The sequence below is a fragment of the Dipodomys spectabilis genome, unplaced genomic scaffold, assembly GCF_019054845.1.
Source record: "Dipodomys spectabilis isolate Male_0828 unplaced genomic scaffold, ASM1905484v1 ptg000032l, whole genome shotgun sequence".
NCBI lineage: Eukaryota > Metazoa > Chordata > Mammalia > Rodentia > Heteromyidae > Dipodomys > Dipodomys spectabilis.
This window is the reverse complement of record NW_024870709.1, coordinates 32,380,774-32,394,467: the sequence shown is the minus strand read 5'-3', so window position 1 is coordinate 32,394,467 and position 13,694 is coordinate 32,380,774. Positions and strand designations below refer to the sequence as shown.

Genomic DNA, 13,694 nt, shown 5'->3' with positions numbered 1-13,694 from the left:
AAAAAGAAGTGGAGTTATGGCTCATGTAGAAGAGAACCAGCTTTCAGCAAAATAGCAATGGGACAGCATTTAGATCCTGAGTTCAAGCCCCAGTTCTGGCCCTAAAAATAAATAACAATAAAATAAAGTACAAACAAAACAACAAAGTCATTGCTTCAATAAGGTAGAACTATTTACACCCTTTCACACACATACTACATAGTTACGCTAAGAAAGAAATTTATATACTTTTTAGAATTCCTTTTAAATTTTGATAGTATTTCACTGAAAGTAAAGCAATTATTTAGGTAGAAAATCGCAGACCCATATTATCAGTTTCTTCACTGAAACTTCAAACCATTCTAACTCATGATACAAATTTCTGAAAAATTCCTAAATTAATGATTTCCAGATGTTTCTAATCCTGATCACTGGCATAATGTATCCCTGTTTTTAGTGATTCAACCAAGTTCCCCATGTGCCTAGGAAAATCCTTCTCCATTATACAATCCCTCTAGGAAAGAGGTAAAGCTTAGAGAGGTAGTCATAAAACAGCCAGGTGCTGGTGGCTCACACCTGTAATCCTAGCTACTCAGAAGGCTAAGAGCTATGGATTGAGATTCAAACCTAGCCTTGGCAAGAAAGTCTGTGAGACTATTATCTCCAGTAACTATCAGAAAACTGGAGTTGTGGCTCAAGGTGGTTAGATCTCTAGCTTTAAGCGAAAAAGCTCAGGGGCAGCACCCAATCCCTGAGTTCAAGCCGTGTAACAAAAAGAAAAAAAAAAGAGAGAGAGAGTCATAGAACACCTGACTTGAAGGTCTTAATATCTATGTATGATATACACACTTTCCTGACCAGAGAGAAAAGTACCTCCAAGTCCTTTATACTCAAAGCGAACATGAAGTAAGGAAAATATCAACGCTGGTATCACACAGAAATAAAGATGCTCTACTTCAGCTCTGAAGCTACCATCACAGTCATGAATTAGAAGCTCTGCCCATGAAAACAAAGTTTTGTCCGTGTGTTTTGCTTAATGATGGGAATACAATCTCAGAAATGAATAGTTAGGTGATATTATCAATGAGCAAATATCATAGAGTGTGATTGTGCATACAAGGATGTATTCCCCATTACTAGGTGATAGAGTCATAATGGCCATCATGTATGAGGTCTATTGTTGATCAAAACATTGTGATGAGATGCACAATTCTACAATAAAATAAGAAAGTAATAATGAGCTGAGTGTTGGTGGCTCATGTCTGTAATTCTGACTACTCCCGAGATTGAGATCTGAGGGCCTTAGTTTGAAGCCATCAAGAACGGACAAATCTTTTTTTTTTTTTTTTTTTTTTGGTCCGGACGTGGGGCCTGAACTCTGGGCCTGGGCGCTGTCCCTCAGCTCTTCAGCTCAAGGCTAGCGCTCTACCACTTGAGCCACAGCGCCACTCCGGCTTTTTTCTTTTTGCTTATGTGGTGCTGAGGAATCGAACCCAGGGCCTCAGGCATGCAAGGCAAGCGCTCTACCACTGAGCCATCTTCCCAGCCCCAGAACGGACAAATCTTATCTCCAACTAGCCAGCAAAAATCTGGAAGTGGAGCATGGCCCAGGTGGTAGAGTGCCAGCCTTAAAGGACTGGAGAAGCCTAGTGAGAATTATGAGGCCCTGAGTTCAAGCTCCAGTACCAGTATTAAAATACTAATGATAATGATACTACCTTACTTAATAGTTGATTGTGCAGAATGTATATTATAACACTTAATTTTCCCCTTCTTAAATCTATGTTTTGATTATTTATTGCCTGGAAGCATAAAGGGAAAACTTTTGAAGCAGTTAAGATCAATAAACAATTGGCTAAGTTTAATTAAATTTAAATGAAGGCTAGCCAAAAGACCTAATAAAGAAAAGGGTTATATTAAGATGTTATTGTTAGGGTTATGGTTAATCCATTATTGAGAACACTGAACAGGCTGCCAAGGACGTGAGTCAGGAGACCTGTCCTGCCAACTAACAAGAGAAAGACCTGAAGCAAGTCATATCAGCTGTTCCTCATCTTGTGCAAGCCAGGGTTCCTCCATATTTAAAATGATGAGAGTAAAACATGTGCTTTCTGCTCTGACTTTCTGAATTCCCTTAGGTACCAGTTAAATAACAGAAGAGTGCCTGTTACATAATGCAGGAAATGGAAATGACCACAGTACACAAGCATGTTTTACTGATAAGCTTACAGCTACCTAATTGGGAGAAGTTTTCACCAGCTTGGTTCACCATGACATTCCAAAGGGCATGGTTAATTGTTTCGGCATAACATAACTGGTCAGAATGATGTTAATGAAATATAGTACGGGGAGTTGATTCAGTGTGCTGCTGTACAAGAAATAATTTGTCTGCATTCCCATGGCTTGCAATTTCCTTAATAAATCTTAAGCTATTTTTGAAAACCTACTTTGGCAGTGATGCAAGTACTTTGGGAGCCAGACATCTCTTTCCAGTCCCTTCTGAATATCTCTTGGCCATAAAGCACTATGCAGATTGCGTCTGGATTGGTCAGAAGAATGCAGGACTTGGCCTTCTTTTCTTTTCACCTACGCTGGTTTTAGCAAGCTAATCATGACAAAACAATTCTTACGGAACTTTTGTAACGCTTAGCTTTTTTTTTTTTTTTTGCTATTTCATAGGTCAAGTCCATAATCCTATTGTCATCTGCAGAAGTCACATACAAGGTTTAAAGAAAACATTCTAAATTTATCAAGACCAGCTTTCCACTAGGCTTAGCAAGACTTAGGAAAGGCTGGCCCTGTTTAAGGGGGTCAGGAATAATTTTAAGATTGGATTCTTTTCTTAAGGTGCAAAATGAAGAAAAGCAATTAATTGAATCAACTTATTAACACAGTAAATAGAAAGCTCCTACAAAAATCTATTAAAAGCTCCATACAACAGCCTGTTACCTATATGTAGTTTGTTCATTTCTTCATATGGGAAGTGCATTCCTGAGCCTCAGAAATAGGATTCTTATACTTGGGTTTCTTTACCACACTACCTTAAAAATCTTGCCTCTAAAACAGATAGACCACAAAACTGCTTTTCAATAATGTCAAAGAAACCTTCCTAAATATCGTGAAAACCATGTGCCAATTAACCCTAGTAGGGTAAATTCTTGGATGTCACAGAGACAAATTTACCTTAGTGAATAAGTGTTTTAAAGAGATTTGAAAATCTGAACTACTTTTTTTGGCTTTATTTTCAAAAGATAAGTCACATTAAGGAAATTCTAATGAATATTTCCAGACATGATTTTACTATTACTATTATTATTATTATTCACTAAGTCTTCTGTACCAACATGGAAGGGGGAGGAGTTTGGGGGCAGGGCCGGGAGAGGTTTGATTAACAAGAATGACCAGATGGAAGGTGGTAATGAAAAGGCTCCAGTTCTCCTTAGAGCAGAACCTGCAGGGGGTAGACCTATTAAAAGACTCATTGCTTTGGAGTCATTTCTAAATAGATTACAAGTACTTTGAGGTTAACCACTTGGCTGATTGTCAAGATGATCAGAACGCCCTCAGTACCATTCAGAGCTCTGACCTCTCCCAGAAAAGGCACTGAAACGCTTCGGTGTTGTGAGACTCTCCCAGATTTCAAGAGTGGATAAAATCATTACTATGGCAGAACCACTGGGCACACAGGACTGGAATCCATCCTCATCTAGCCTAACCTCAACATAATACTATAAATGTGAGAGTATATATGCTTGTAATTGACCCTGTACAACTCCTCTGATAATCAAAAACTCATTGAGATAGCTCTTCTCTAGTAACAGAGCCATTCACAAATATTACATTTTTTTTGTGTGTTTTACAAGTACTATACTTATTAAACTTTGCCAGGAAAGTAAGAAAAACTTTAAACTACTCATTGTTTCCTTTATGATCAGCAAACAGAATGGTGAAGACTTTAAATATAAGAAGGTGCAATTGAATAGAAGAATGACTTGTTCTGGACAGTGGTTCAGTTAGAAGATTTCTTTTTTCACCAGAAGTATTTTGGATACCTAGTCCCCCCACCCCCACCCCCAAGCAGCCCAGTTTAAATTGCCTAATCAAAGTTCTATGTAATTCCCAATCCAAGTTCTATGCAATTCAGTTCATCTACGAGACCCACTCAACCAATTTGTGGATTTCTCCACAATTGCTCGAAGGATGATCATTTCTTTAGATGGATGCCAGGTGGCTGTTTTCCTCCACATTCTGGAGGCTTCTCTCTTTCCCTTCTGTTCAAGACAACCCTGCCCATTCATGTGCTCTATTCGTAACTGATAAGACAGGGAGAGATGGAAAATCATGAATGTTCTGTTTTGTACCTGCATTCAAAAGCAGCATCTGCTATGCCTGTGGAGCCATCTGTTCCCCATTTTGCTATGGAAAGGATGGAGCTGGCCTCAGAAGTGGTGTCACAGGTCACAAGATGGCATTATCTCCTTCTTGAGGTGGATGTACACAGGCTTATGGTTCAGTCACCATAGCTAATGACTCTCTCCTACCCCCACCTATTCAGAGCGAGATCTGTGCTTCGAAACATTTCTGTAGAAACAAGTCCTAAAGTTTGTTTTAATTCCCATTTGCCCAAATATTTATTTTTTTAAATTCCCTCATCCTGAAATGATGTTTGTCCCTTTCTCCCCCAAGTTCTTAAGTCTCCAATCTGTGCATCTGATTTATAAAAAAAAAAAAAAAAAAATCAAAGGGTTGAACTTTGAACTCAGTGATCTTGGAGGCGCGCCTGTGCTTGAACACTGAAAATTCCTGTGATTTTTAAGCCAACTCAAGTGCATCAAGGAACACAACAACTTCCTTCACAACTAGGGTACATTAAGACACTTAATGCCAAGTGCAAGAGTCTGCCACAGCCAAAAAGGCTTCTATGACATGATCTCTTTGTGTTGAGCAACAACAGTTAAGTGAGTTCTTAGAGGATCTAAATTAAATTAAAATCTCTAATCTTGTTAATATCTAACCCTGAGGTAATAAAGAATCTGAAGCTGGACAGTTCTTTGTGCATCCCCTGCATTGTAGGAAGTTTAACAGCATCCAAAGTCCCTATTGACTAGATGCCAGTATTACTCTCCAACCGCAAGTACCACAAGCTGAGACAACCAAAAACACATTGTGCCAGTCCTTGTCCCCTGGAACTCTTCCTTTACCAACTGAGAACCATTGCTTCGATCCACAAAGCTCATCACTTTGGTGTCTGTGTTCAAATGGGTGCCACTACACAGTTAACTAAAGCCTAGCAGGGATTTAATAGTCAGATTGTAAAATATAACCAGGCTTTGGTGGCTCACAGCTGAAATCCTAGATACTCAGGAGGCTGAGATCTGAGGCTCTCAGTTTGAAGCCAGCTTGGAGGAGGGTTGGGAGGGGGCAGGAAAGTCTCTTGAGGCTCTTATCTCCAGTTAAATACCAAAAGAGCTAGAAGTGGAGGTGTGGCTCAAGTAGATGTATTCGTCCAAGCCCAAAGTTCAAGCCCCAGTATTGATACAAAAAAAAGAACAACATAAAATAAAGCAAAGGTATTTTACTCATGTTTTCTAAGTTATCCCTGTGCATATAGCCTTCTTACTAAGGGATGCATTTGGCACAACTTAACTTCCAACTACTCAAACGTAACTTCAATTACCCTCTAAAAGTTTCCTAAAATAATCCCTTCTTTCAAGTCACTTCTCCAGTGCACTTAGAACCAACTCTGCTTAAACTTTCCAAAACAGGTTTGAAGAAGATTGTGTAAAACAGTTTTGTTTAATCATTTAGACTCCTTGTCCCTATTCTGTGTGTGTGTGTGTGTGTGTGTGTGTGTGAGAGAGAGAGAGAGAGAGAGAGAGAGAGTGCACTCACAAACAAATGGTTCTGAAAAGGTTGATAAAGCGGTTGACTTTGACAAGGTAAGGTTGGTGAAAAGAAAGGTTAGCAATTGTTTTATTCCTATTTTCCAAGTATTCCTACTTCAGGATCCTGGCAACTGTCCCCTACAGTGAATCCCCCCTCCCCCAAAGAACAGCAGCTGCCAGCTATAAGCAACAGATTGAACCTTGCAAATGGACTGAAATGATGACTACCCTTGACCAAACATCTCACTTTTTCATGTGTGAGCTGGGCTGGGGTTTGCAAACCTCTGAGTCTCAGAAGGTTCGAAAGGGACACTAGCTGGGAGCAAAAAAGGAAAATTCAACTCCCCTTGATATTAAAAGCCCTACCAGCTATCCACTTTTTTGAGATGCTGCAGTTTCTTAAAGTACGCACAATGTTTAAAGTTCACAGTAAATGTAAAAGAAAAGCCTTATAAACAACTATGTGGAGGTTACAAAACAGAAACCATGAAAGACACAACTGTTACTTTTCAAAGAATCTTAGCTCTATATTCAAACAAATATTTACACAATTGGGAGCAATGGCACCAGGCATATGGCCACTCTGTTAAAACAGTGGATAACTCTGAAGGTTTATTTATCCCAAAGCCAACTACTCTGTTGCTACCCTACCACGAACAAAGAATTCAAGTGCTCCAAGGGCAAACGTTTAACCTTCTGAATCTCTGAAACTGCTTTAGGTGTTAAGAGCTGGGAGACAAATTTCAAACTGTATAAAGAAAGCCGAACCAGGGAGCTTAAAGTTCACATCCCACACTTGAACATCTACATCTGTAACTTGCACACTGATGTAACTGAAGGGAAACGCGGCTGACAAATATTTACATTAACAGGACTCTACAGTTTCATGCCTCTTCCATTTCCCCTCCCAGCTGCGCTCGGAAGAGTCTAGTTTAGCATCCTAGAACTTCAGAGCGGGGCAGATGGAAGACTTTCAGAGAAGGCAAAGCCAGCCAAAGATCTACAGCCCAGAGCCAGACGGCCTTGTCAAAGGTCGTGGTCCCTTTCCCTTTTTTACATGAGAAAGGTAAAGGAGGAACCGCTGGAAGCAAGTTCCGTGAGTAAAACTCTTTCCAACAGGAAACCCCAGCCCAGGAAGGGACAGCCTGTCAGCCCTCTTAATTTCCTGGCGGTGGCGGGAGTTAGCCAGGTCCACGACGCTTTAATAAGTAATGACTACACGAGCAAAGTTGTTCAATGTACCAGCAAACAATATCAGCTCCTCCGGTGCTGTGCGGAGCGCTGGTGAAAGAGTTGAAACTCTCCCCCAGGGCTCCCCTTCCACGAAGTTAGGCGAGGGACGGCCACGCCTAAACTTTGAGGGGCTCTCTCCATGGGGAGCCTTAGTCTTAAAACAAAAGTAGAACCTGAAGCCAAGCTAGCCAGACAAGTGAGTGAAGAGGGTCTTCTCTGAGCCGCGTCCTTCCCCCCATCCAGCAGCCGGACGTCTCATTCCCAAGGATCTAGCCCAAGGACCCGATTGCTCTCTCCTCGAGCATTAGAGTTGTCCCCCCCAAAAAAAGTTGTCCCCAGAACCCCTAAATATTTGCCGCCTGAGGCTTACGATCGCTCTACCAGGATACCCCTTTCCCTCCAGAATCCTCGCCATCGGAAGTCCACCCAACGCTCCCAGACTCATGCACAATGGGGGTCAGGGTCCCCAGCTCTGGGCTCTGCCCACCCCAGCCGGGGCTTTTGTCCCTGAAGCTTGCAAGAGAAACCAAGGGAGGAAAAAAAAAGTCTGCGCCCCGAGCGCCCACTCACCATCTCATCTTCCTTGCCAGCTGCCGCGGTCCCCGGGCCTCTCCGCCCTCTAGGCTGACCCAGGTTCAGGTAGGTTCCTCTCCGGTCCTAACGCAGCTGCAAGCCCGCAGCAGCTCCAGCCACCGCCGCCGCCGCACGCCAGCCCGAGGCTCCCGACGCCCTCGCGCCGCGCAGCCAGTGCGCCCCTCCCGGGCCGCGGAGGCCACTGCCTCCTCTCCGCCCCCAACCCTCCGCTGCGCAACCGGCGGAGACCAACTCCGCGGCGGGGGAGGCGGTGTCCCCGAGGCGCCACCCGGCAGCGCGCAGCCAGCGCTGCGCCCTCCTCCAGGATCTACTACCGACCCTTCCTCCTCCGGCGTGGCGGCGTGACCGGGTGTCCGCAGCCAGCCAGGGAAGACGCGCGGGGTGCGTCCCACCACCCCGGAGGGTCCCCCTCGGGCCGCGATGGTGGGCTCGGCGCGGCTGGGTCCCGCTCTGCTGATCGATCCCCTGGGGGAGCTCTGCCTGGGTCCCTGGGTGGTTGGAGCCCCGAGTTCGGAGGCCGTTCCTGGCCCGGGCAAGCTTACTGCTGGGGCTTTTCACTGCTGCCTGGCGTGTTCCCCATCCCCTGGCGCCACTTTCTCAAAGCCGCGCTCACAGCCACAGGCTTGAGAGTTTCTGGCTGGCTTTTCCACTGTGGTGGAAGAAGGGCGCGAGAGTTTCATGCCCATCCCGGGGTGATGAGTTCCTTACCCCAGCCCGGTGACGTCGTTTCTGCGGTGGAAGCTCCAGGTGACCGCACCTCCTCCGGACAGGTTAAGGAAGGGCGTCCGGTTTACCAGATGCAAGTGGCAAACAAACAAACAAAAAGTGGGCGAACGACCTCAGGCTAGGATTAGGGGTCTAGAACGTTTGTACCGACGGCTTTGTAGCGGTTTAAGTTTCTATGTTTTCCAACCTTTTTTTTTCCTTCTGAGCTTCAGCCACCAATGAAAACGCAGCTGATGTGAAGATCTGCCAGCTTTGCATCCTAGCAAGACAGAAGGATGGACTGGCCCTCAGGGTGGGTCACAATTCACCTTGGCCTGGGGGAAGGCTAATCTCTACAAAGGTCCCAGCTAGTGTCTGGAGTTACACCTCAGGAGGATTACAGACCTGGAGGAACTCACAACATCCAGAAAGCTCAAGGGAGAACAAACTGTTTACCTTAGGATAGTGTGCAGGCAAGTTTTAAATCCTATAAACACTGGAAGTTAATAAGCCTCTGTGTAATATACCATGAACCTACCCACAAGTCACTTAACAAACAGCTCGTTTAATAAACATTGCACCCGTGTAAAGAAAAGTCTGGCAGCTTATTTCAGAGAGAACCTCACCTAAAGAATGCTTAGGGTGTTGTAGGCCTTGTTCTTCTCTCCCTGTCTTGGATTTTTGGCCCGCGGAAATATGCATGGGCAAATCCAATAGTTAAATGCTTCACTAATTCTTTCTTCTCTTTCCTCCTCTTTATTGGAGCATTCTCATTATTTCATCTTTAAAGGGCAAAAAAATGGCTGACTCCATTCCTCCTACAGCTAGTTGTCCTTTCTTTCTGTTCAGCTATAACAAAACTTTAAGGAATTGTTAAGCTGTCCTTGATTTCTCCCTTTACATTTTATTCCAGCCAGTATTGGTTCCTACTGTTTCTCTAGAATTGTTCTTGTTGAAATAAAGTGGTGTTATTAAAAGGTTGCTTCAAAAGATAATAAACAAATAACAGGTTGCTTCTTTCCAAGTCTTCAGGCCTGTTATCCCAAGTTGGGGGGGAGAAGGGGCTGAAGCAAGAGGAACACAAGTCCAAGGCCAAGGTCGCTTATATAAGGAGTTCTAAGCCAGCTGTGACTATGTAGCCAAGCATGTGCAGGGTCTTTGGTTTGAGCACTAGCATGGGTTGGGAGGGGGGGGTGGGGGACTTGCTTTTCACCTTTCATTTTAATTCCTTACAGCTGTCAGCAGTAATATGCACTTGATCACATTCTTCTGGAAACACTGTATTTGACTGCATATCATACTTTCATGGTTTTCTTCCTACCCACTGATTACTCCTTTTGCTCTTTATACTGTCAGAGCACTGAGGGTCCAGAGTTCAGACTTTGAACTTTTTTTTATGTACTCTTACTCCCTTGGTGGTCTCTGGTTGTCTTACTGCACTAAATACTATCTCAGTCTTACCTCCAGCCTTCTCCTTCTCCTTGATTTCGAGATTAACAACTAAGCACTTATATTTGTAATGGACTTCTCCATGAAACATTTCCAACATTAGATTCTTGAAATTCCTTTCTCTGTCCCCCCAACCATTCTTTCTCAACTCATCTCCAAACCAGCCCTAAAGCCTTGGTGTCAGCCCTGACTTTTCTATTTCTCTTGAATCTATCAGGAAATCCACCCTGTTCTGCGTCCAAAGTAAATCCAGAATTCAGCTACGTCCACTGTGATTCCCACCCAGATCTAATCTACCACATTGTCTGGACTTTCCTTCTTTCTACTTCAGTCCTCTGGCAGGATACTCTCAACACAGCAACCAATGATTCTTTTAAAACTTCTGGCAGCACAAACCACTGCTCTGCTCAAAACACAGATGTGGCTTTATCTCAAGCAAAGCTAAAGTCTTTGGTAGGGCCCAGGGAAACACCTGATCTGTCATTCTCTGACTTTATCTCCTACTGCCTTCCTTCACTGAGCTCTTACCACAATTCCCTCCTCAAATTTCCTAGAGGATTCCTAGAGAGGCAGGCTTCCATCCATCTCAGGGCATCTCAATTCTCTGCTCCTCTCTACCCAATGTATCTGCAGACCTGGCCCTTTACTTCCTTCGAGATACTGCTTAAGTGTCACAGTGTTGCTCAAGCCTATCCTGAAACTCCTTAAAATTTTAAATGCAGTTTCCATGCTATAAGCTTTCATTGTTTTGTATTGACAGAGTTAACACCTTCTATTAGGCTTTTGTGTCAGCTGGCTTTCTATGACAGTAACAAATACCTGGGGTAATAAATGTTGAGAGAGAAGATGTCTATTTGGCTCACGGTTGAGGGGGTTCTGTCTATTTAGGTTTGTGGAAAGGCAACCCATCATGGTGAAAACACTAGAGCAGAAATCCTGGCTTCATGGCCAAAGAATAAACACAAAAGAGAAAGGAACTGCCTGGGTTTTGACAGCTCAGAGGAAGAACCAGGATTCAAAACATTTGAAATGTAAAACAAAAAAAGGCAACTTTGCTGGGAAGGTGGCTCAGTGGTAGAGCGTTTGCCTTGCATGCCTGAGGCCCTGGGTTCGATTCCCCAGCACCACATAAGCAAAAAGAAAAAAGCCAGAAGTGGCGCTGTGGCTCAAGTGGTAGAGCGCTAGCCTTGAGCTGAAGAGCTGAGGGACAGCGCCTAGGCCCAGGACTAGACCCAAAAAAAAAAAAAAAAGAAGAATTGGAATCAAATTTTTGGGGCTGGGAAGGTGGCTCAGTGGTAGAGCACTTGCCTTGCATGCATGAGGCCCTGGGTTCGATTCCTCAGCACCACATAAGCAGAAAAAAAAAAAAAAGCCAGAAGTGGCGCTGTGGCTCAAGTGGTAGAGTGCTAGCCTTGAGCTGAAGAGCTGAGGGACAGCGCCCAGGCCCAGAGTTCAGGCCCCACGACTGGACCCCCCCAAAAAAATTTAAAAAAATAAAAAAAAGAAGTCAGCTCTCAATCTTAAAAAAAAAAAAAAACGGCAACGTTGCTAAGCATCCCTTTGTTGCAGACCAGGTGAATATTTGTAAAAGATATAAACTAAAGCATTTAATGGTACATCTCTGTAAAGACCTTATTGCCCCATGTAATTGTAATGTGATAATAGTGTGTGTGTGTGTGTGTGTGTGTGTGTGTGTGTGTGTGTTAATGACCCAAATAAGTATGGAAAAAAGGGAAGTTGTACCCATGAGTCCATCAGGAAAAACAGCTTATATGACCTTCCTGTTGCAGGAAAAGTGTTTTCTTGGCAGGGGTCTTGGCGTGAACACTGGAGGAGAACAGAGCTTGGGAAGGTTTGGGAAACCATGAGTAATCCAGCCTGTCCAGCAGACTGCATGTGAGGAGGGAGAAGGGGAGATAAGGCCTAAGAAGCTGGGCAGGACTTGGGGGGGCGTAAGGGGGGAGACAGGGATTGGAATGTTAGATATGATGTCATTTCCTTGCTCTGCACTCACCCTGGCTCTTCCTTGCCTGATAAATGCAGGAAGAGCCAGAAGTTGTGTAGGAAGTACAGACTGTAGAGGGCTAGGAGAAAAGCTGAAGAGGAGTTCCAGACACGAAATTTAGACTGATAAAAGCTCTACAGATGCTATTTTCTGTGTTAAAGGTCTGAATCTCAAGTCAAGTCTTCTCAACAAAGTATTCATGAAGTTCCAATTAAGGTGCTGAATCTCTGCCCACTGCCTACTGCATCTTTTTTTTCCCCCTGCTATGCTAACTCTAAAGTCATAGACTAGCATTCAGATGGGAATGATAAAGTCAATTAAAAAATCATTATATGGCACCTAGCTCCTACCAGACTTTAGTATTAGTGTCTGGGATAAGTTCTAAATGGTTGAAGAATTCCTTCCTCCCTCTCTTCCTTCTTTCTTTCCTTCCTTCCTTTCTTCCTTCCTTCCTTCTCTCTCTCTCTCTTTCTTTTCTTTCTTTCTTTCCTCCCTTCTTTCTTTCTTTTCATTGGCTCTGGGGTTTGAACTCATGCCTTCATGCTCTCTCTTCTTGATTGTTCGGCTGGTACTTGGACCACTTGGACCCTGCCTCCAGTCCTGTTTTTGCTGGTTACTTTGGAGATAGAGTCTCATAAAGTTTTCTGCCCTGGCTGATTCCAGCTGAGCTCATTTGGATTTCTGACTGTCCCCAAGAACCAAAAGTTTCTGTATATTTCAAATATGCATAATAAATGTGATTAATGAAGGTGATTGAAATTTATCCATTGTTGAACTAGAGACCAAGACAAATAAACAAATGAGCAATAAAAACTTTAATATTTATTCTGTTTGATTATCCAAGGTTGATTCCCAAAACATTTCCAAAACTTTAACATAGGTATATTAATATACTAGTCCTGTAATGCTAATATTAGATATAGCCTTCTAAAAATAATAACCCAACAATACACTAGAGAAAATTTACATGTATTGAAATGAATTTGATGGTCAAGAAGTGAATAGGAGGGGCTGGGAAGGTGGCTCAGTGGTAGAGCGCTTGTCTTGCATGCCTGAGGCCCTGGGTTCGATTCCTCAGCACCACATAAGCAAAAAGAGAAAAGCCAGAAGTGGCGCTGTGGCTCAAGTAGTAGAGCACTAGCCTTGAGCTGAAGAGCTGAGGGACAGCGCCCAGGCCCAGAGTTCAGGCCCCACGACCGGACCAAAAAAAAAAAAAAAAAAGTGACTAGGATTGTATTTAAAGGCTGTAGTACTCTTCTTCTATACCAGAACTATGGGCTGAGCTTCTGAGACTCTATTTCCTATTCCTCTAAATAAAATTCCAGTTAGAGTGCAGAGTGGTGGTTCATTCCTGTAATTCTAGCTGGATTGGATGTGGTGGCTAGCCTAGATTAAAAACTGTGAGACTCTTTAAAAAATAAGTGCAAAAGAAATGAGCACTTGCCTAGCACAGGGCCCTAAATGAGTTTCAGCCCAAGTACTGCCAAAATACCATCCCCCAGCAAAATACCGGGTAAAGTCTGAGGACTACCTTCCTTCTTTCCTCCACTGCAGAACTGGAGCTCTGGCAGAAGGAAATGCCCTAAAAGGGTCTCACTCTACTTGTTTGTTGAGCTTTGACAAGCAATGTAATCAAGGCAAATCTGATGTACTATTCTGTTTTCTTCCTGTTAAAAGCTAGCGTTGTGCCACATTCACAAGCTGTCAGAGTAGTTATTCAGGTAGAACATTTCTTATAAAGGAAATTGTGAAGGATCCCTATCAATGAAGTTATCATTACATGTGATGAATACTTCATTGATAGTTATCCAAAGAAAGTTATTAGTATTGCATGTTAAATGTTC

The 13,694-nt window shown here is 43.4% G+C and overlaps 1 protein-coding gene across 5 annotated transcripts in view; it reads right to left on the bottom strand.

Annotated features, from left to right (window-relative positions):
- Phldb2 (pleckstrin homology like domain family B member 2) overlaps positions 1-7,810 on the bottom strand; it is a 97,174-nt gene extending 89,364 nt beyond the window's left edge. For 4 of the 5 annotated variants that reach the window (XM_042676781.1, XM_042676784.1, XM_042676785.1 and 1 more), the window contains exon 1: positions 7,668-7,809. The gene's annotated coding sequence lies outside the window, so the exon portion shown is untranslated. Of the gene's footprint in view, positions 1-7,667 lie in introns of all 5 variants that reach the window. The other variant, XM_042676786.1, reaches the window with a different exon arrangement.
- Between the last annotated feature and the right edge of the window lie 5,884 nt (positions 7,811-13,694).